The sequence below is a fragment of the Eschrichtius robustus genome, chromosome 18 (assembly GCF_028021215.1).
Source record: "Eschrichtius robustus isolate mEscRob2 chromosome 18, mEscRob2.pri, whole genome shotgun sequence".
Lineage (NCBI taxonomy): Eukaryota > Metazoa > Chordata > Mammalia > Artiodactyla > Eschrichtiidae > Eschrichtius > Eschrichtius robustus.
This window is the reverse complement of record NC_090841.1, coordinates 62,705,212-62,727,524: the sequence shown is the minus strand read 5'-3', so window position 1 is coordinate 62,727,524 and position 22,313 is coordinate 62,705,212.

Here is a 22,313-nt window from a genome sequence, read left to right as displayed (position 1 = left end):
TCATTTTGCTTATCTTACTGTGTTTGGGGTCTCCTTTTCACAGGCTGCAGGTTCGTAGTTCCCGTTGTTTTTGGTATCTGTCCCCAGTGGCTAAGGTTGGTTCAGTGGGTTGTGAAGGCTTCCTGGTGGAGGGAACTAGTGCCTGAGTTCTGGTGGATGAGTCTGGATCTTGTCTTTCTGGTGGGCACGTCCACGTCTGGTGGTGTATTTTGGGGTGTCTGTGGCCTTATTATGATTTTAGGCAGCCTCTCTGCTAATGGATGGGGCTGTGTTCCTGTCTTGCTAGTTGTTTGGCATAGGGTGTCCAGCACTGTAGCTTGCTGGTCGTTGAGTGAAGCTGGGTCTTGATGTTGAGATGGAGATCTCTGAGAGATTTTCGCCGTTTGGTATTACGTGGAGCTGGGAGGTCTCTTGTGGACCAGTGTCCTGAAATTGGCTCTCCCACCTCAGAGGCACGGCCCTGATGCCTGGCTGGAGCACCAAGAGCCTTTCGTCCACACGGCTCAGAGTAAAAGGGAGAAAAAATAGAAAGAAAGAAAGAAAGAAAGAGGCTATAATATAGTGAAGTAAAATAAAGCTATTATAAAGCAGAGCTATACAGACAAAATCTCACCCAGAAGCATATACATATACACTCACAAAAAAAAGGAAAAGGGGAAAAATTAATATATCCTGCTCCGAAAGTCCACCTCCTGAATTTGGGATGATTCGTTGCCTATTCAGGTATTCAACAGATGCAGGCACATCAAGTTGTTTGTGGAGTTTTAATCCGCTGCTTCTGAGGCTGCTGGGAGAGATTTCCCCTTCTCTTCTCTGTTCGCACAGCTCCTGGGGATCAGCTTTGGATTTGGACCCACCTCTGCGTGTAGGTCACCTGAGGGCGTCTGTTCCCCGCCCAGACAGGACGGGGTTAAATGAGCAGCTGCTTCGGGGGCTCTGGCTCACCCAGGCCGCGGGGAGGGAGGGGTACAGAGGCCGGCGTGACGTTGCAGCAGCCTGAGGTGCGCCGTGTGTTCTCCCGGGGAACTTGTCCCCGATCACGGGAGCCTGGCGGTGGCGGGCTGCACAGGCTCCCAGGAGGGGCGGTGTGGAGAGTGACCTGTGATCACACACAGGCTTTTTGGAGGTGGCAGCAGCAGCCCCAGCATCTCACGCCCGTCTCTGGGGCCCGCGCTGATCGCTGCGGCTCGCGCCCGTCTGTGGAGCTTGTTTAGGCGGCGCTCTGAATCCCCTCTCCCTGCGCGCCGTGAAACAAAGAGGCAAGAAAAAGTCTCTTGCCTCTTCGGCAGCTGCAGACTTTTTCCCGGACTCCCTACCAGCCAGCTGTGGTGCGCTAACCCCTTCAGGCTGTGTTCACACCGCCAGCCCCAGTCCTCTCCCTGCGATCCGACGGAAGGAAGCTGAGCCTCAGCTCCCAGCCTCGCCCGCCCCGGCGGGTGAGCAGACAAGCCTCTCGGGCTGGTGAGCGCTGCTCGGCGCCGAGCCTCTGTGCCGGAGTCTCTCCGTTTTTCCCTCTGCGCCCCTGTTGCTGTGGGATCCGCGCTGTTAGCCGCGGCTCGCGCCCGTCTCTGGAGTTCGTTTAGGCGGCGCTCTGAATCCCCTCTCCTCGCGCACCAGGAAACAAAAAGGGAAGAAAAAGTCTCTTGCCTCTTCGGCAGCTGCAGACTTTTTCCTGGACTCCCTCCCGGCTAGCTGTGGTGCACTAACCCCTTCAGGCTGTGTTTACGCCGCCAACACCAGTCCTCTCCCTGCGATCCAACCGAAGCCCAAACCTCAGTTCCCAGCCCCGCCCGCCCCGGCGGGGGAGCAGACAAGCCTCTCGGGCTGGTGAGTGCTGCTCGTTGCCGAGCCTCTGTGCAGGAATCTCTCCGCTTTGCCCTCCGCAAACCTGTGGCTGCGCTCTCTTCCGTGGCTCCGAAGCTTCCCCCCTCTGCCACCCGCAGTCTCTGCCCGCGAAGGGGCTTCCTAGTGCGTGGAAATCTTTCCTCCTTCACAGCTCCCTCCCACTGGTGCAGGTGCCGTCCCTATTCTTTTGTCTCTGTTATTTGTTTTTTCTTTTGCCCTACCCAAGTACGGGGGGAGTTTCTTGCCTGTTTAGAGGTCGGACGTTTTCTGTCAGCGCTCAGTGGGTGTTCTGTAGGAGCAGTTCCATGTGTAGATGTATTTCTACTGTATCTGTGGGAAGGAGATCTCCGTGTCTTACTCTTCCGCCATCTTCTCTCCTCCTCCAGAATACTTTTTAAGGATCGAAATGGGAGTAGCTGGAATGAATATCTTGCAATTTCTAATTAATTGACAACTTTGCATAAGAGTTTTAAAATAATTCAGTGCAAACACTACACAAGCTTCTTCTTGCATCTTAAATTGTTGAGACGCTAGGCAACAGCTAAGGATTAAGGGCTATACTATTCTAAAGAACTACCTGTCTTTTTTTTTTTTTTAAATGTATAGTAGTGTCCTCTTATCTGCGATTTCGACTTCTGTGGTTTGTTACCTGAGATCAGAAAATAATAAATGGAAAATTACAGAAATAAACAATTCATAAGTTTTAAAGGGCACACCTTTCTGAGTAGTGTGATGCAATCTCACATTATCCTACTCCGTCATGACTTGATGATCCAGGATCACCTGAAACAGATGATTCTCTTTCTGACATATTGTTAGAAGAAGGTTAAAATTAGCCTAATGCTACATCACAATACCTGTTTTATTCACTTCATTTTATCTCATTACATAGGCATTCTATCACATCACATTATCATAAGAAAAAGAGTAAGTACAGTACAATAAGATATTTTGAGGGAGAAACCACATTCACATAACTTTTATTACAGTATATTGTTATTAATGTTCAACTTTATTATTAGTTACTGTTGTTAATATCTTTACTGTTCCTAATTTATAAATTAAACTTAATCATAAATAGGTATATACAGGAAAAAACATAGCATATATACGGTCCGGTAGTATCCATGGTTTCAGGCATCCACTGGGGCAGGCTTGGAACGTATCCCCTGATGATAAAGAGGGACTATGGTACTGTGTTTTTGGTATAATATCTAAGAAATTTTTGCCTAACCCAAAGCCACAAAAATTTTGTTCTGTATTTTTCAAGAAGCGTTATGGTATTACATTTAGGCTTATGATCCTCTTCGAGTTAATTTTTAATATTATGCAAGATATAGATAAAGTTTATTTACTTATTTTTAACATGGAATTCTAATTGTATGAAAACAATTTGTTGAAAAACAACCTTCTCTGCATTGAACTGTCAGAAATTAATTGCCCTTATATGTGTGGGTGTATTTTGGAATCTTTATTCTGTTCCATTGATTTATATGTCTATCTTTGTTACCAATATTATGCTGTCTTGACTACTATGGATTTATAGTGTGAGTCTTTCAACTTCATTCTTCATTTTCAAATTTTTTGACTGGTCTAGTTCTTTTGTTTTTTCACATAAATTGTAGAATTAATCTGTTCATGTCTGCCAAAATCTTGCTGTGATTTTGATTTGAGTTGCATTCACTTTACATACCATGTTTGGGAGAATTTACATCTTAAGTATTGAGTCTTCCAGCCCATAAACATGACATAATTTTCCATTTCTTCATGTCTTCTTTGGTTTCTTTCATCAGTGTTTTTCAGTTTTCAGCATACAGTTCTTGCACATATTTTATTGATGTATACCTAATATTTCATGTTTCCCGATGCTATCGCAAAACATTTTGACTTTTCAAGTTTAACTTCCAATTACCCATTACTGATATATAGGAATACAATAGATTTTTGTATATTTATGTTGTATCCTACATCTTTACTAAACTTACTTATTAGTTCTATTAACTTTTTTTTGGAGGTTCTTAGAGATTCTATATGTAGCCATATGTTGTTAATTTCTCTTTCTTGCAATACTGCCCCAGCTTAATCTCTTCACATGCATTAGCTGATAACCACTCTGATGAAATGGATCCTCTGAAAATCTCCAGAGTCTTCTCTCTGTGCAAGTTCCTCCTCTCTGATTCTCTGCCTTTGTGGATTGTAGTTATAACCCTCAACTCAGGGATACCCCTGGCTCTGCCTATGCCACCCTTCTTTCTAGCCATCAAATTACGGGCAATCATAGGGCTTTCATGTTTCCCATTTCTCAGAGATCACTGCTCTGTACTGCCTGTTATCAAATGTCTAAGAACCATTATTTATTTTTTCAACTTTTTGATTTTTTTAAGGGTGGATGATAAATATGATACTCGTTCCTATATCTTGGGTGGAAGCAGAATTTCCCACCTCAATGTTGAATATGACCAAATAAACTGAAAATGATAATAAAAATAATGCACCTTCATATTTGCTACATGCCAGAAACATCAATGAATCTCTGCTACGTAGAGTAAATTTAATACTATATTGAAGGAAAAAGATAAAGCCTAACTCAAACCTCTCCTAACTCAAAGTAGAATGGTGTTGCAGAAATTGAAAGAGAAAACTGGAAGGACCTGGTTTTAAATTGGGTTCTCTCAAAAGCAGCTCCTGACACGTACACCTCAGAGCTAGTAATTTATTTGAAAGTAAATCCCATAGAGTTGAGGGAAGGAGTGGCATGAGTGAGACACAGAAGGAAGAAAACCCAAAATGAAACCTTACAGAATAACTATCAAAATCATCCTGCAAGGGATTGGAACTTGAGGCATTTATGAATCAACTCCTTCTCCCCATCTGTTGAGAACTGCTTCCCAGGAGTGTTAACTTTGTGTTTTGAAGGGCTTAGTGCCCTCTCTTTAACTTTAGAGAGAAATCTGAGGTGTGAAAGTGGAGAGACAATGTGGAGGGCACTTGAGCTGGAGTGTGGGTCAAAGTGTTTAAAGCTCTTTACCACAGTTGTACTGAAATTCTAGTGAATTGAGGGGTCATGACATAGGACATAAAAGGTGTTTGCTACAAATCTAAATATCACCCACTATTGCAGAAAATCCAGGTAGACAAAAGGTCAAATAGGAAATAGGCCATTTGAAACTGCTTTTGTCACTGTAGATTAATTTCAGTCACCTGACATAGTACTGGGAGACCAAAGGGCAGAGGTGGGCAAAACAATAGAAAAGCAGGTTCATTGGACTTTACTAGATGTTCTTCAATGACATGGAGAGTCAGAGCAACAAGGAGACCAGACACAACCACACTTTCTTCCTGGAACAGAACTGAGGTCAAACACAAAGCAAGAAATGAAATGCTTCCCTGGTGCACAGCAGTTCATCAAACAAAGAGAGTCAGAGCAATACTGAATAATCTGTAACTGAACAAAAACCAAGTTCCCTTTCAACTTATATTTTGCATCAATAAATGACAAAAGGCAGTGGTGCTAGGAACAGAAGATTTCAAGAAATAAAGTTTTCATCCAATAATTCCATATGACAGCTACTTTTCATGTGCTAGAGTATATACACGTAGTGAATTTGTATTAAAAACACGCCGACTAATGAGCAATGCAGGATATATGGCTATTTTAATTTAATTATAAAACATAAATTTCAACATGGAAATTTAAAAGGTGTAATATAAAGCAATAATATTATGGGTCTCAACTTATAGATTATATTAAGAAAATGAAAATTAAGGAAAAATAATAAGCAATAAAATTGTGAATTCAAGGTAGTTGACAGATGAATGACAAAAGTAAATATGCAAGTACAAAAACTTAGGGATTGGAAATTAAAGAGATAATAAAATATATATCACACAACTCCTACATTAAAAACAATGTAGGAATGTGAAAAGGAACATACACAAGTAGAAGCAAATAAGTGAAATATTACATGAACATAGAGGGACCTTTTTATTATTATGTTAATTAAGTCTCAGCATGAAAAATTGGCAGTCATAACTCTGAACCAAAGAATTTAGAATTAAAGCATGTAAATAATTGTCAGAAAAAAGGAGAAAATGAAAGAAACAAAACATATAACCATAGTCTTTAGCATGCCAGTTTAAGACTGCCACGTGTCAAGTAGTTAAAATTAATTGTATAATCATAAATAAAATTAATACCTATGATCAAATAATATTGATAGTAATAGGCAACTATTTTTAAGTATTTTCCATGTGCCAAATGAAGTTCTGAGGCTGAAAGATCTATCAATAGTTACAGATTATATTCTTCTTTTATATTATTACTTATTTTTTTAATCAAATAGGGGGTTTATATCTTCCTTTTGGCAAGATCAACTTTCTTGGGAAGCATCCATGAGCTTAAACATATTATTAAATAGCAAAAAGACTATACAAACCTAAAGACATTTATTTGAATCATGGAAAACAGTGAAGATAAACGTTATAATAAAAAGAGTCAGTATTTTCATCTTAAGAGTCTTTTTCATGTTAAACAGAGGGAAAACTCCCTTTTAAAAAGACATAATATTTTGATGTTTATGGGTGGGAGACATTTTGCTTGTATTTAGTACGCATTTAGTCCTCTCAGCAACAAAATGAGATAAGTATAACATCACTCCCATGTTACTGATAAAGAAACTGAGGCACAAAGAGATTAATTAACCTGCCAATTTCATATAGCTAGCAAGTAGCAGCAGTAGACATAAAATCTTCGTCCCTGACCCGTGGTGTGCACTCATAACAAATCCACTGGAATTAATACTTCTCATGTAGAATAATATAATGCAATTTAAGAAAAATGTCAAAATAAATATATGCTAGTGTCAAGTCCATAAATTAGCCAATCCAAGTACAGGTAATTAATTTGTCTACCATATTTTTAGAGGAAGTTATTGATTTTGGCTTCTAATTTTGATAGGTATGGTTGATTTTTAAGGTGATTTTTCATCATTATCCATAACAAAACACATTGAGATATTTCTACTTTCCAAATAATGTCTGTGCTTAGCAGCAATTAATTTTTTAATGTAATTAACAATGAGATGTCTTAAGTCTCACCTTTTCTGAGTGTGGCTGATTCTCTGGTTTCCCAAGTGTTTACTCTTCTTTAGGAATGAAGGTGTACTCAAATCATTAACCACCTGTAACCACACTAACTTATTACTAATATATTACTTATTGCATATCAATAAGTAGTGGGTCTGAATTAACACTTCTCCACTTCTCTTTATTAAATAATTCACTTACTATAAATTAATTCTATGTAAGAGTTCTTGAAGATTCTAAAGTCAAGAAGCAAATTTTAAAAAATTCAATAGAAGATGAGAGCTTAAATCCAAAAATACTTTCCAAAATGGTATCAATTCTGTCTTTGCCGAAGTTTTTAATCCAGATGAGGCAGGCAATTTTGATGTGTTTAAAGCAACATGTGCTGTTGAAAACTATCAAAACTGGGGTGTTCCCTTCCTCTAGTGATTTAAAGATCCTTGTGTTAAAGATCTGGTGATCATATAGGCAACAGTTTTCTTTTATGGTTATTCTAAGATTGTCCAACTCAACAAGGAGGAATGGTGTCAAGGGTATAATTTTTGCTTAATTGTGAGTTTTTGAAAGATGACTTTATCAAACTTTAGATGTTATATCATGAAAATTATGCCACTTTTATGATGTCTTCTCCAAAAAGACTTTCACTTTTCCCTTTGGAATAATCTAAACAAAGCTTCCTTGATTTTCTAGAGCTAAGTCAACTCTACTTCTCATTCACTTGTACGCCATTCACAGTAAGTCTCTTTGCTTGTGAATTTAGACTCTCAGCTACTTTCCTTTATGGTCCAACTCTACCCTTTCTAGTCCCGATCCTGGTGTTGACTTAGTCTTGAATATCAGAAAACTATAATCCAATGCCAATGACTGGCTATGGACTGGTTGTTGTCTACCTCAAATTGCAAATGTTACATCTTGGGAAGAGCTCAGGCTGCTAGTCTCAGCAGACAGCTGCTGTTTCAACTAAAACTATTCTGTCAAAAAAGTTAATAGTTGAATACATTTAGGTTGAGGTGATTTCGTGAAATGTGATTCCTTTCCCCCCAGCAGAAAATGGTTGAAGAACTAAAGGCTAAAATTTCTGTTATTTTAAAATTTATTTCAGTCTTATGCATCAGCATGGAACGAGAAAAAGCATTTTGTCACATTTAGAACTTTAGAAAGATTTCTCTCTGCATAAAAATTTGACTTCATTTTTAATGTTGAGTACTGGCAGTTTTCAAGACCAGCACTCTCCTAGCCCCTTCTGCACCACAGTGGGCAAGCTGATAAGAAAGCCTGCACACTTCTTCCTTTGGCACGAGCAGGAAGCCATGGCCCTATGAGAAGAAATTCTCACTCTGACCCCACCCAAGAATAAAACCCAATTCCATCACATCTTCTTGCTTTCTCAAGTCATTTTTAGACCTATTTGCCTTCTCCAGAAAGCCTTACTAGACCTACTGTAGACCTATTTGTCTTCTCCAGAAAGCCTTATTAGATAATAAGACTTTTCCTACCTTCATCACACATGTTTGGTGTTATCTGTCTCAACATTTGAGCCAAATTTTCAGTGGGGTTCCCTTCCATCTCTCCATCCCACAACCTTTCCATTTAGAAAAAAAGCATTTTGGCAAACAGTCTGCCATCTCACTCTATTTGTCTCAAGGCTATCCCCCACTATATGTTTGCTTATAGAACATAAATTGGCTTTTACTGAATCTAATTCATTTCACTATATAATATAATCTCCCTAAGCTGTTTCTCTTTATCTTATCAAGGCATATCCTATGAAATTACTGGTCATATTTTAATAGTTTTAAAACTTTTTATTTGCATGTAGATCCATAACCAGAATTGAGGGACTTACAGAGGACTTAAGAGAATTCATTTTCTATAATTCAATGCCAATAGGTCCCTATGTTCCTCATCACAACCAACTCATTGAACTATCTTCAAATCCTACTTCTTAATGACTCAGTCTGGCTTTTGCCCACACTGCTCCCTGAGCTTACTCTTACCTACTCCACTGGGCTGTGGAAAGTTCCTCACATGTGCATGCAGTTCCTTTTCTGTTCATTACTACTCTTCCTCTCCCAGCCTACCCCCTTTGCCCTGCTGACTCCTGATTACCCTATGTCTCGGCTTTCTATGACCTTGTCCCCAAAGCTGGCACCAGAAATGTTTCCTATTGCTTCCACAACATCCTTTACTTCACCTGCTGAAGAACTTACCCCATTCTATTGCTATAACCTGTTTACTTTTCTGAATCCCACCAGAGAGGAACCCTACTATGAGGCTTGGACTTAGGTACAATTTCTTCAGTGATAAGGTCTTCAGAACTAGAACAGTTCTGGTCAATAAATATATGTTGAATTACTGAAGCATCAAACTTAATAAAACATTAGTCATCAAATTAATTGTTTTAACAAATGAATCTGGAAGGAGAGAACATGATGAATTAAAGTGATGTTTGAAACTTTAACCATTTACCTCTCCTTCCTCAACAGAAGTAGAAGTAGAGTTTTCTCCCTAAGTGGGAGGGAAAAAAATCCTTGAAATTGGTGGCCTGTCAGAGAGAAGCTAGGGATTGGCTTTAAGGATTGGGCTGTCTCTAGCATAAGCCCTTCTTCTTTCAGCATAGGGTTAAGTAACAGCCTGCTTGCCAGTTTCTTATCCATACCCTAAAAGTAAGTATATCAATTGTGTCCCTATCTTAATATAATATAAATACATTGCTAATTCTTTCATTCATGGGAAAGCTGACAAACACAGGAAATCCATTACAGCAATATTAATCAATTGACTTAGTTCTTCATTCCTAAAAATGAACTGTCATCAAGAGATCACCAGATATTCAAAGAACAGGAGCAAAAATAAATAAATAAATAAATAAACAAACAGAAAAGAAGGGATGTTTCAGAAAGAAAAAAATATTTTAATGGTTTCAGGAAAATAAAATATCAGTGATGGAAGGGAAAAAGTATAAGTTTCAGGAGTATATATTTCTGTTGGTACCAATTTAATACATAGGAAAGACTCAATAAATATTAATCATTAAGAATAAACAAGTCATCAGTATAAACAGGAGGAAGAGAAAGAACTATATATGAGTAGGGGAGACTACCTATAGCCAGAGACCCTTTGAAAATCCTGCATCTTATGAAAAAGATATTGGCTATCTTCCATATGAGAGTCTTTCTGTCATCTGCAAGATATAGAGCCTATAAACTTGGCATTAGTTTTCCCAAAATATGTTTCTACAGAATGTGAGCTACTCCATTCGCCTAAAATCATTTATATTGCTTGTAAAAAAGGAATTGACAAAAGCCGAGATATTCTCCCACAAACTGTGTATATGTCTCTAAGAAATGAATTGTGCTTGTTGTTTCTTAATATTTCTACTGGAAAGAGAAAAAAGCCTGTGTCATTAACCCAAATGGGGGAGGTTGGGGAGTTATACTTACTTCCTTTGGAAAAAAAATCACCTTAAGTTAATGATTCAGAGAGTGAATAATTTTAGGCTTTATATACATTATGAGGAGGAGAAAACTTTGCACTCTAGAATGATCTTACAGATATTTCCCTTGACAATGTTAAACTTTGAGTTTTGGTCCTAGAAAAGGGAAGGAGTTAAGAAATCCCCCCACTCATTTGTGTTCTAGGAAATAACTAACCACAGAGGACCACACTGTTCCCCCAAAGCTGCTCAATCTAATACCCACTTCCATCGTTCCACATGACTATCCTAAGACTTCTTGATGACTCCCTTGTTTGCTTGCCTCTATAAAGCCTTAGGACTCCTTTTTCTTAGAGATGTTCCTCATTAACGAACATTCTCTTTATTGCGGCGGACTGTGTAAAAGCATCTCTTTAATTACCCTGTGCATTCTATGTCTGACATCAGACCAAACTAATTTCCTGTAATATTAAGGTCAATGATTAGATGACTTCCTCCATTCCTATGATCAGGCCTTGTGTGAAATAAGCCAACAAAAGACAGGTTCTGACTTCTGATGTAATTAACTGATAACATGGGTGAGTACTCAAGAAAGTAATACAAAAGGATTAAGTCCCAGTTGAAAGACAGAATCCTTGTTTTTTCAGGTAATGCTCTGAAACAGAACTCAGCAATGCACACCCTCTCCCATGAGTACAAGTCAACAACCTACTAATCCATTTGTGTGGGACCCAAAGCACTCAATTTAGGTTCCTGAAGGGGTTATTAACACCACTTTAATTGCTGGTAACATACATCATAAGGAAAAAAACAAAACAAAACAAAACCCAAATCACCATATCCTTTTACTTTAGGATTAAGGGTGGGAGAATAGAGGGTTAATAATTTCCTTTCTTGTTTAAACATGTATTTTTTCCACATGCTTAAACATATAAGTAACCTTTCTTTATTTGAGTATCCAGGATGGAGACTTGTTAATTCAGTTGGACCTTGTAAGAGGCTAGATAAGATTTTGACAAGTATGCTTTAAATTTATGCAGCTTACTAAAAATTATAATAAAACATATTGTAAACAAATAGTTGAAAAACAATTATATCAAAATATTATTTTTTAACAGTATTTTAATTGTATCTGGCAGCCTTATATGTGCATATAATAATCTGATGGTCATTTAGCAGGAAGATTGTAGGCCTAAAGTAAACAGAAAAAGAGTTCTTCAAGTAAAAAAATATATAATAAATAGCAAAAAGAAAACATAGAAGAAAAAGAGAATCTGAAAATTGTAAACCATTCTAATAGTAGAGATTATCTGATGTAATTGAATAAACTATACTTCTGAAAAGGCCGAAAAGCATGAAAATCAATGCAAATAAAATTATTTCAAGCTAAAAATTATTAGATGTCAAGAGCAATTCAAAATGATAAACCCAGCCTGTATATTCCTAAGTAACTTGAATGTTGATTATCTGAAGCATTGTCTCTTTCTATTTCTTCAAAGCAGATAGAATAATTAAACCATTTAGAACTTTTGCTCTCTGTTGTGCTTGATTTGCAAATTTGGAAATCTTGAAAAAGGAAAGATAGATAAAGACACATACATTTGCAAATATACACACTTGCTAAGTATATCTATTGACATAACTGGTAATATTCCACTTTGGAACATTTAAACAGCATACTTCAGCTACAATTAGAGAACAATCTGCATTGATAGAAACAGCATCAGTAGGAATCTTGGACATGGATTGACTTGCTAATGAAGCAGTCAATCTCCAACTGCCTGGATAGATAAAGCAGATATGAGTCTCTAGGATTTCTATGACTATGAAGCTATACTCAAAGAAGTAAGTACTGTATATATGTGCCTTGTAGAAGCAGCCTCATTAAATGTCAGTCACACGTGTTTATACGATTACTCAAATAGGACCCGTCAGCATCTGGGAAGAAAAGATTTCTTATAGTATTGATGAAACAGAGACCGTTACTTAAGAATCATTTATCTTAAGACAGATTTTGACTCCCGATGGATAATGTGCCTCTTCTCTAGGTAACTGCCCCAAACCAACTTATCACTCTTCTCTATAAGCACATCAATGTTGTGTTTCAAGGAGCACTGTTTAGGGAGTCTCCCTATGGCTAATGAAAGCAAGCTAGACCTCCCTGGGCATAAAGTTGAGTTAGGTGATGTACAACTCTCCAGAAGAATGCAAGGAAGGTAAGCAGTTATCTAAGTAAAAACTGGACTGGACAAAGTTAAACAGGCAAGAAGGACCATTCAAGACTATTGCAACAGGGGAAGGAGTCTGAAATGAACTCCTTGAAACAATGGGCTGGAGAGTTTTTAATAGCTGAGGTGGTGGTGATGGGCTCATAGGGCACCTTCATTTGTTAGCTGGCTCTAATCAAAGAAAAAGTGAACTTTCTCCTATCTTCATGACAGGAGGTAGTTTGACATTATGGAGCAATGCACCTACTGAAGATAGGCTCCTACTCTCCCAAAGAGACTGGAGATAGGAATTTATCTCCTTCAAGGTTTACATTTAAAAGAGACAGTTCTCAGGTCTTTGAGAAAGACATTTCTGGGTCTTAAAGTTGGCAAGAAACTTTAAGATTTATAAACATTTTTCAAAGGGGCTACAGAAAGAATTTGCAATTACAAGTTTTCTAAAGTAAATGCTCTAAGAAAAGGGATTTAAAGGGTAGGAAGAAACTGTCTAAGGTTAAGTCAAGCTGAGAGGAACGTGAAGGCCATCTTGGCCATAACACTTCTGAATTCATTTTCATAGTCGCTTTAACCCATGTCATTTCTCCACAAAATGATGTCTTTTTTCAGCCCTTACATTATTACCATATGAATCAGAAGTGACTCCTTTTGCCTATGTACAAAATCTTCCCGTTCCTCTTAGAACTTCTTCCTATACTTTTATGATAATTTCCTATCATGTCAGTGCTATGGTCTGAATGTCTGTGTCTCCCCAAAATTCATATGTTGAAATCCTAATCCCCAGAAGTGATGGTATTCTCCCCAGAAACTAGACTAAATTCCAGTCAAATCAGCAGTCCACTCTCTGTTCTCTATTACTTCCATCCAGTTAGAACACTGCTTTCTGTTTGAGGTCACATCTCTTTAAGCTGTGGTTTGGAAAGTACCCCCACTTAGAGTATTGGAATGGATATGGAGTTTGCCGTATTTGTTTTTATATAAAACATCACATCTCTGAAGCGTTCAATACCATAAACATTACTTCATATATATTTTCCTGTTCTATAATCATTTATGTTAGGAGACTAAGTCAAATACATATAAGTCATAACTGAAACTAAGTACGTTATATTTTATTTAATCTTTATACTGCATCCCCTTTTTAGAGCAGGTTAAGAAAAATTAAGAAAGAAGTTATGTAAGAGGGTTAGTGACTGAGCCAACTTTTGTCCAATTCTAAAACTTGCGAAGCCTAGCTTTTAGTGAAGTTAGTATTAGTTTACTTCTTTTTTTAAACTGTAGTTATGATTTAGGAACAGTTTCTCAATTAAAAAAAAGATTCCTCTTAGAATGAATGAGGTAATATATTAGGATTCAGCATAAAAGGGGCTTCTTAAAGTACAGTGTGTTATTATGGTAATTATTTTCATAACCCTGCAAAAATATTTCTCTGAATCAAGAACTAAATAAAGATGCCCCATAAATATAGGCTTGTGTTGTGTTTACTTGCTTATGTGTCTGGTCTTGCTGTGGGATTATCCCTTAATTACAAGTTTAGCCTTGGCAGCCAAGATGAATATGAAATCATGTTAAAACTCCAATCTGCCATTTTCCTTGTTCTTCTGCCAGAGTAGTTCTAATTAAGAAATAAATTTAAAATGGCTTCTTGCAGATACCTTGTTGGAATAATTGCTGTAAATGCAAAATTTACAAAATAAGTGATGCCAAGCAGCTGAAAGAAAATTAAGTAATTCATGTTATGAGACTTCAGAATTAGAAATGAGATGGCTTTTTTTAAGCATTCACTATGCTCTGGTCAAAACAGCAGAGATGGCAATGGGAATTTGACTAATACCAGTATTTTGAATGATGATCAAAGGGTACATATACTATGAACCCGTTTTTCAACATACACATAAGTTGATGGTAATTTTTATGACTTACAGTGCAAATATATCTGATATCTGCACTTCACAGTTTTCCAGTGAATGTCTGTACTTTCCATTAGCAAATCTCCCAGAAGAATTAGATACTTCTTAGCATGACATGGAAGATGCTGATGCTATCTCTAATAGTCATTAAATGGTTCACTTGATTAGTTGAAATTTAATTTGTGCATACTAAGGCTGAAAGCATGAAAATAGTACTAATTTAATGTTATACATACTTTATTATTAAATAATAAAATGATTTTACACAGAACCTTATGATCAAAATATTACCTCTACACTGACTTTGTATGGATGTTACTTCAAAGTGATCATATTTTAAAGTGTGATACATATGTTTCTGAACTGAGAATTTTCTTCTATTTAGTAAAGCCCTTGTGAATTCTAGCTGGAAGATGGCTCAAAAACTGATCAAATGCCGATGAATCATGAAGATACTCTGCCTTACTGCAGAGAGAGCAGACAGTCCAATTGCAGGAAGACTTAAAAAGACTGAAATGTGTATGTGTGTGTCTTTAAATTTACCTATATAATTGTATAAGCATGCATTAAAATTTTTTTATTGAAGTACAGTTGATTTACAATATTGTGTTAGTTTCAGGTGTACAGCAAAGTGATTCAGTTTTACATATATATATGTATGTATGTTTTTTTCTGATTATTTTCCATTATAGGTTATTACAAGATATTGAATATAGTTCCCTAGGCATGCATTTTTGACATAGTTTCTGGTCTGATAACACTATAAACAATTTGTATAAATTCTTCACAAATAAGAATATTTAGAACCAGTGATTTTCACAGTACTCTCAAGACTCCACTGAACATTCTAATGGTAGTCTTTAATAGTAGAACAGGATATGTTACACTAGGAGCAAAAAGCTGAAGTGAACATAAGAGAACTGAGATACTTCCAACCACCAACTAAGTAGATAAGGAGGGACTACGTACAGGTTGTTGTACCATTAATAAAAACTTTTCTTTCTAAATAGTCAATGTCTTTCAAGAATAAAATTTATGTTTACTAAAATATTATGTAAATATAAATTTGCTTTTCTAAGGATATATATAACATTTTGAATTGGTTTTAAGAATAATACTCAAATGATCTGAGCCAAATTCCCAAAGATACTGCATATTTCCTGTGTGTTTATGACATTTAAAGTGAAACAGTACAAATTCACAGTCATTTCTCATGATAAAAATGGTACAATTGGCTCGAACTGCATGAAACTGTACCACATATTTTTTCAGACCAAGCTAAATATTATTTACTCAAATTTAAATTTTCCACTAAAATTTTATATGTCTGCTAAATAAGTAGAAGGTCTCCCTCCCACCCTATCTCACCCCTCTAGGTGGTCGCAAAGCACCGAACTGAACTCCCTGTGCCATGCAGCTGCTTCCCACTAGCTATCCATTTTATATTTGGTAGTGTCTATATGTCAATGCTACACTCTTACTTCGTCCCAGCTTACCCTTCTCCCTCCCCGTGTCCTCAAGTCCATTTTCTACACCTGTATCTTTATTCTTGTCCTACCCCTAGGTTCATCAGAACCATTTTTTCTTTTTTTTAAGATTCCATATATATGTGTTAGCATACAGTGTTTCTTTTTCTCTTTCTGACTTACTTTGCTCTGTATGACAGACTCTACGTCCATCCACCTAACTAAAAATAACTCAGTTTCGTTTTTCTTTATGTCTGAGTAATATTCCATTGCATATATGTGCCACGTCTTCTTAATCCATTCCTCTGTCGATGGACATTTAGGTTGCTTCCATGTCCTGGCTATTGTAAATAGTGTTGCAATGAACATTGTGGTACATGATTATTTTTGAATTATGGTTTTCTCAGGGTATATGCTCAGTAGTGGGATTGCTGGGTCATATGGTACTTCTATTTGTAGTTTTTTGAGGAACCTCCATACTGTTCTCCATAGTGGCCATATCAATTTACATTCCCACAAACAGTGCAAGAGCATTCCCTTTTCTCCACACCCTCTCCAGCATTTATTGTTTGTAGATTTTTTGATAATGGACATTCTGACCAGTGTGAGGTGATACCTCATTGTAGTCTTGATTTGCATTTCTCTAATGATTAGTGATGTTGAGCATCCTTTCATGCGTTTGTTGGCAATCTGTGTATCTTCTTTGGAGAAATGTCTATTTAGGTCTTCTGCCCATTTTTGGATTGGGTTGTTTGCTTTTTTAATATTGAGCTGCATGAGCCGCTTGTATATTTTGGAGATTAGTCCTTTGTCAGTTGCTTCATTTGCAAATATTTTCTCCCATTCGGAGGATTGTCTTTTCGTCTTGTTCATGGCTTCCTTTGTTGTGCAAAAGCTTTCAAGTTTCATTAGGTCCCATTTGTTTATTTTGGTTTTTATTTCCATTACTCTAGGAGGTGGGTCAAAAAGGATCTTGCTGTGATTTGTGTCATAGAGTGTTCCATATGTTCCATATGTTTTCCTCTAAGGGTTTTATGGTGTCTGGCCTTACATTTAAGTCTTTAACCCATTTTGAGTTTATTTTTGTGTATGGTGTTAGGGAGTGTTCTAATTTCATTCTTTTACATGTAGCTGTCCAGTTTACCCAGCACCACTTATTGAAGAGGCTGTCTTTTCTCCATTGTATATTCTTGCCTCCTTTATCAAAGATAAGTTGACCACATGTGTGTGGGTTTTCCTCTGGGCTTTCTATCCTATTCCATTGATCTATATTTCTTTTTTGCCAGTACCATATTGTCTTGATTATTGTAGCTTTGTAGTATAGTCTGAAGTCTGGGAGCCTGATTCCTCCAGCTCCATTTTTCTTTCTCAAGATTTTTTTGGCTATTCGGGGTCTTTTGTATTTCCATACAAATTGTAAAATTTTTTGTTCTAGTTCTGTGAAAAATGTCATTGGTATTCTGAGAGGGATTGCACTGAATCTGTAGATTGCTCTGGGAAGTAGAATCATTTTCACAATTTTGATTCTTCGAACCCAAGAACATGGTATATCTCCCCATCTGTTTGTATCACCTTTAATTTCTTTCATCAGTGTCTTATAGTTTTCTGCATACAGGTCTTTTGTCTCCTTAGGTAGGTTTATTCCTAGGTATTTTATTCTTTTTGTTGCAATGGTAAATGGGAGTGTTTTCTTAATTTCACTTTCAGATTTTTCATCATTAGTGTATAGGAATGCAAGAGATTTCTGTGCATTAATTTTGTATCCTGCTACTTTACCAAATTCACTGATTAGCTCTAATAGTTTACTGGTGACATCTTTAGGATTATCTATGTATAGTATCATGTCATCTGCAAACAGTGACAGTTTTACTTCTTCTTTTCCAATTTGTATTCCTTTTATTTTTCTTCTCTGATTGCTGTGGCAGGACTTCCAAAACTATGTTGAATAACAGTGGTGAGAGTGGACATCCTTGTCTTGTTCCTGATCTTAGAGGAACTGCTTTCAGTTTTTCACCATTGAGAATGATGTTTGCTACGGGCTTGTCATATATGGCCTTTATTATGTTGAGGTAGGTTCCCTCTATGCCCACTTTCTGGAGAGTTTTTATCATAAATAGGTGTTGAATTTTGTTGAAAGCTTTTTCTGCATCTATTGAGATGATCATATGTTTTTTATTCTTCAGTTTGTTAATATGGTGTATCACATTGATTGATCTGCATATATTGAAAAATGCTTGCATCCCTGGGATAAATCCCACTTGATCATGGTGTATGATCATTATAATGTATTGTTCGATTCTGTTTGCTAGTATTTTGTTGAGGATACTTGCATCTATATTCATCAGTGATATTAGTCTGTAATTTTCTTTTTTTGTAGTATCTTTGTCTGGTTTTGGTATCAGGGTGATGGTGGCCTCATAGAAGGAGTTTGGGAGTGTTCCTTCCTCTGCAATTTTTTGGAAGAGTTTGAGAAGGATGGGTGTTAGCTCTTCTCTAAATGTTTGATAGAATTCACCTGTGAAGCCACCTGGTCCTGGACTTTTGTTTGTTGGAAGATTTTAAATCACAGTTTCAATATCATTACTTGTGATTGGCCTGTTCATATTTTCTGTTTCTTCCTGGTTCAGTCTTGGAAGGTTATACCTTTCTAAGAATTTGTCCATTTCTTCCAGGTTGTGCATTTTATAGGCATAGAGTTGCTTGTAGTAGTCTCTTAGGATGCTTTGTGTTTCTGTGGTGTGTGTTGTAACTTCCCCTTTTTCATTTCTAATTTTATTGATTTGAGTCCTCCCCCTCTTTTTTTGATGAGTCTGGGTAATGGTTTATCAATTTTGTTTATCTTCTCAAAGAACCAGCTTTTAGTTTTATTGATCTTTGCTATTGCTTTTTTGTTTCTATTTCATTTATTTCTGCTCTGTTCTTTATGATTTCTTTCCTTCTGCTAACTTTGGGTTTTATTTGTTCTTCTTTCTCTAGTTCCTTTAGGTGTAAGGTTAGATTGTTTATTTTTTCTTGTTTCTTGAAATAGGCTTGTATAGCTATAAACTTCCCTCTTAGAACTGCTTTTGTTGCATCCCATAGATCGTCGTGTTTTCACTGTCATTTGTCTCTAGGTATTTTTTTATTTCCTCTTTGATTTCTTCAGTGATCTCTTGGTTATTTAGTAACGTATTGTTTAGCCTCCATGTGTTTGTGTTTTATACGTTTTTTTTCCCTGTAATTCATTTCTAATCTCATAGCGTTGTGGTCAGAAAAGATGCTTGATATGATTTCAATTTTCTTAAATTCACTGAGGTTTGATTTGTGACCCAAGATGTGATCTATCCTGGAGAATGTTCCATGCACACTTGAGAAGAAAGTGTAATCTGCTGTTTTTGGATGTAATGTCCTATAAATATCAATTAAATCTATCTGGTCTATTGTGTTATTTAAAGCTTCTGTTTCCTTATTTATTTTCATTGTGGATGATCTGTCCATTGGTGTAAGTGAGGTGTTAAAATCCCCCACTGTTATTGTGTTACTGTTGATTTCCTCTTTTATAGCTGTTAGCAGTTGCCTTATGTATTGAGGTGTTCCTAGGTTGTGTGCATATATATTTATAATTGTTATATCTTCTTCTTGGATTGACTCCTTGATCATTATGTAGTGTCCTTCCTTGTCTCTTGTAACATTCTTTATTTTAAAGTCTATTTTATCTGATATGAGTATTGCTATGCCAGCTTTCTTTTGATTTCCATCTGCATGGAATATCTTTTTCCATCCCCTCACTTTCTGTCTGTAGTTGGCCCTAGGTCTGAAGTGGGTCTCTTGTAGACAGCATATAGATGGGTCTTGTTTTTGTATCCATTCAGCGAGCCTCTTTCTTTTGGTTGGAGCATTTAATCCATTCACGTTTAAGGTAATTATCAATATGTATGTTCCTATGACCATTGTTTTAATTGTTTTGGGTTTGTTTTTGTAGGTCCTTTTCTTTTCTTGTGTTTCCCACTTAGAGAAGTTCCTTTAGCAGTTGTTGTAGAGCTGGTTTGGTGGTGCTGAATTCTCTTAGCTTTTGCTTGTCTCTAAAGCTTTTGATTTCTCCACTGAATCTGAATGAGATCCTTGCCAGGTAGAGTAATCTTGGTTGTAGGTTTTTCCCTTTCATCACTTTAAGTATATCATGCCACTCCCTTCTGGCTTGTAGAGTTTCTGCTGAGAAATCAGCTGTTAACCTTATGGGAGTTCCCTTGTATGTTGTCATTTCTCCCTTGCTGCTTTCAATAATTTTTCTTTGTCTTTAATTTTTGCCAATTTGAATACTATGTGTCTCGGCGTGTTTCTCCTTGGGTTTATCCTGTATGGGACTCGCTGCGCTTCCTGGACTTGGTGGCTATTTCCTTTCCCATGTTAGGGAAGTTTTCGACTATAATCTCTTCAAATATTTTCTCTGCTCCTTTCTCTCTCTCTTTTTCTTTATTCTGTTCCGCAGCAGTGAATTCCACCATTCCGTCTTCCAGGTCACTTATCCGTTCTTCTGCCTCAGTTATTCTGCTATTGATTCCTTCTAGTGTAGTTTTCATTTTAGTTATTGTATTGTTCATCTTTGTTTGTTCTTTAATCCTTCTAGGTCTTTGTTAAACACTTCTTGCATCTACTTGATCTTTGCCTCCATTCTTTTTCCGAAGTCCTGGATCATCTTCACTATCATTATTCTGAATTCTTTTTCTGGAAGGTTGCCTATCTCCACTTCATTTAGTTGTTTTTCTGGGGTTTTGTCTTGTTCCTTCATCTGGTACATAGCCCTCTGCCTTTTCATCTTGTCTTTCTGTGAATGTGGTTTTTGTTCCACAGGCTGCAGGATTGTAGTTCTTCTTGCTTCTGCTGTCTGCCCTCTGGTGGATGAGGCTATCTAAGAGGCTTGTGTAAGTTTCCTGATGGGAGGGACTGGTGGTGGGTAGAGCTGACTGTTGCTCTGGTGGGCAGAGCTCAGTAAAACTTTAATCTTCTTGACTGCTGATGGGTGGGGCTGAATTCCCTCCCTGTTCGTTGTTTGGCCTGAGGCAACCCAACACTGAAGCCTACCTGGGCTCTTTAGTGGGGTGAATGACAGGCTCTGGGAGGGCTCACGCCAAGGAATACTTCCCAGAACTTCTGCTGCCAGTGTCCTTGTCCCCACAGTGAGCCACAGCACCCCCCCACCTCTGCAGAAGACCCTCCAACACTAGCAGGTAGGTCTGGTTCAGTCTCCCCTGGGTCCTGATGCACACACTACTTTGTATGTGCCCTCCAAGAGTGGAGTCTCTGTTTCCCCCAGTCCTGTTGAAGTCCTGCAATCAAATCCCACTAGGCTTCAAAGTCTGATTCTCTAGGAATTCATCCTCCCGTTGCCGGACCCCCAGGTTGGGAAGCCTGACGTGGGGCTCAGAACCTTCACAGCAGTGGGTGGACTTCTGTGGTATAAGTATTCTCCAGTCTGTGAGTCACCCACCCAGCAGTTATGGGATTTGATTTTACTGTGATTGCGCCCCTCCTACCGTCTCATTGTGGCTTCTCCTGTGTCTTTGCATGTAGGGTATCTTTTTTGGTGAGTTCCAGTGTCTTTCTGTCAATGATTTTCCAGCAGGTAGTTGTGATTCTGGTGTTCTCACAAGAGGGAGTGAGAGCATGTCCTTCTACTCCGCCATCTTGGTTCCTCCTATCCCTGGATTTTTATAGACTTCAAATGCAGAGATATTTACCTCCATTTTTGAGGGGGAACATCTAAGGATATTGCACTAAATTATCTTGTAATTGTATGTAAGCTATGAAAATGATATGTAGAGTAAAAATACATTTACTGTATTTTCCTGAAGGTGAATATAATTTTAAAAGCTTGAGAAAAAGTTTAAAGGATTCATTGACTATTTTAATATTTCTTAAGTGAGTTGCCTTGTTCTAGAGAAATAATAAAACAGTGTATAGTCACCAAGCTTTCTAAAAAATATTTATAGTGGTATTTCTTAATATTATTTCCTACACTGTGTATTTTTTCCTACTGTTGCTATAACAAATTACCATAAACTTAAAGACTTAATATAAGACAAATTTATTATCTTACAGTTCTGGGTGTCAGGAGTCCAATATGGGTCTCACTGGGCTAAAATCAAAATGTCAACAGACCTGCATTCTTTCTGGACAACCCGTTTCCTTGACTTTTCCAGGTTTTAGAGGCCACCTACATTTCTTGCCTGTAAGCCCCCTTCCCCTATTTTCAAAACCAACTAGGTCATATCTCTATGACCCTTCAACTGTCAATTTCTCTCTCTGACCATAGCAAGGAAAGGTTCTCTGGTTTTTAAGAATTCAAGTAAATTAGATTGGATTATAT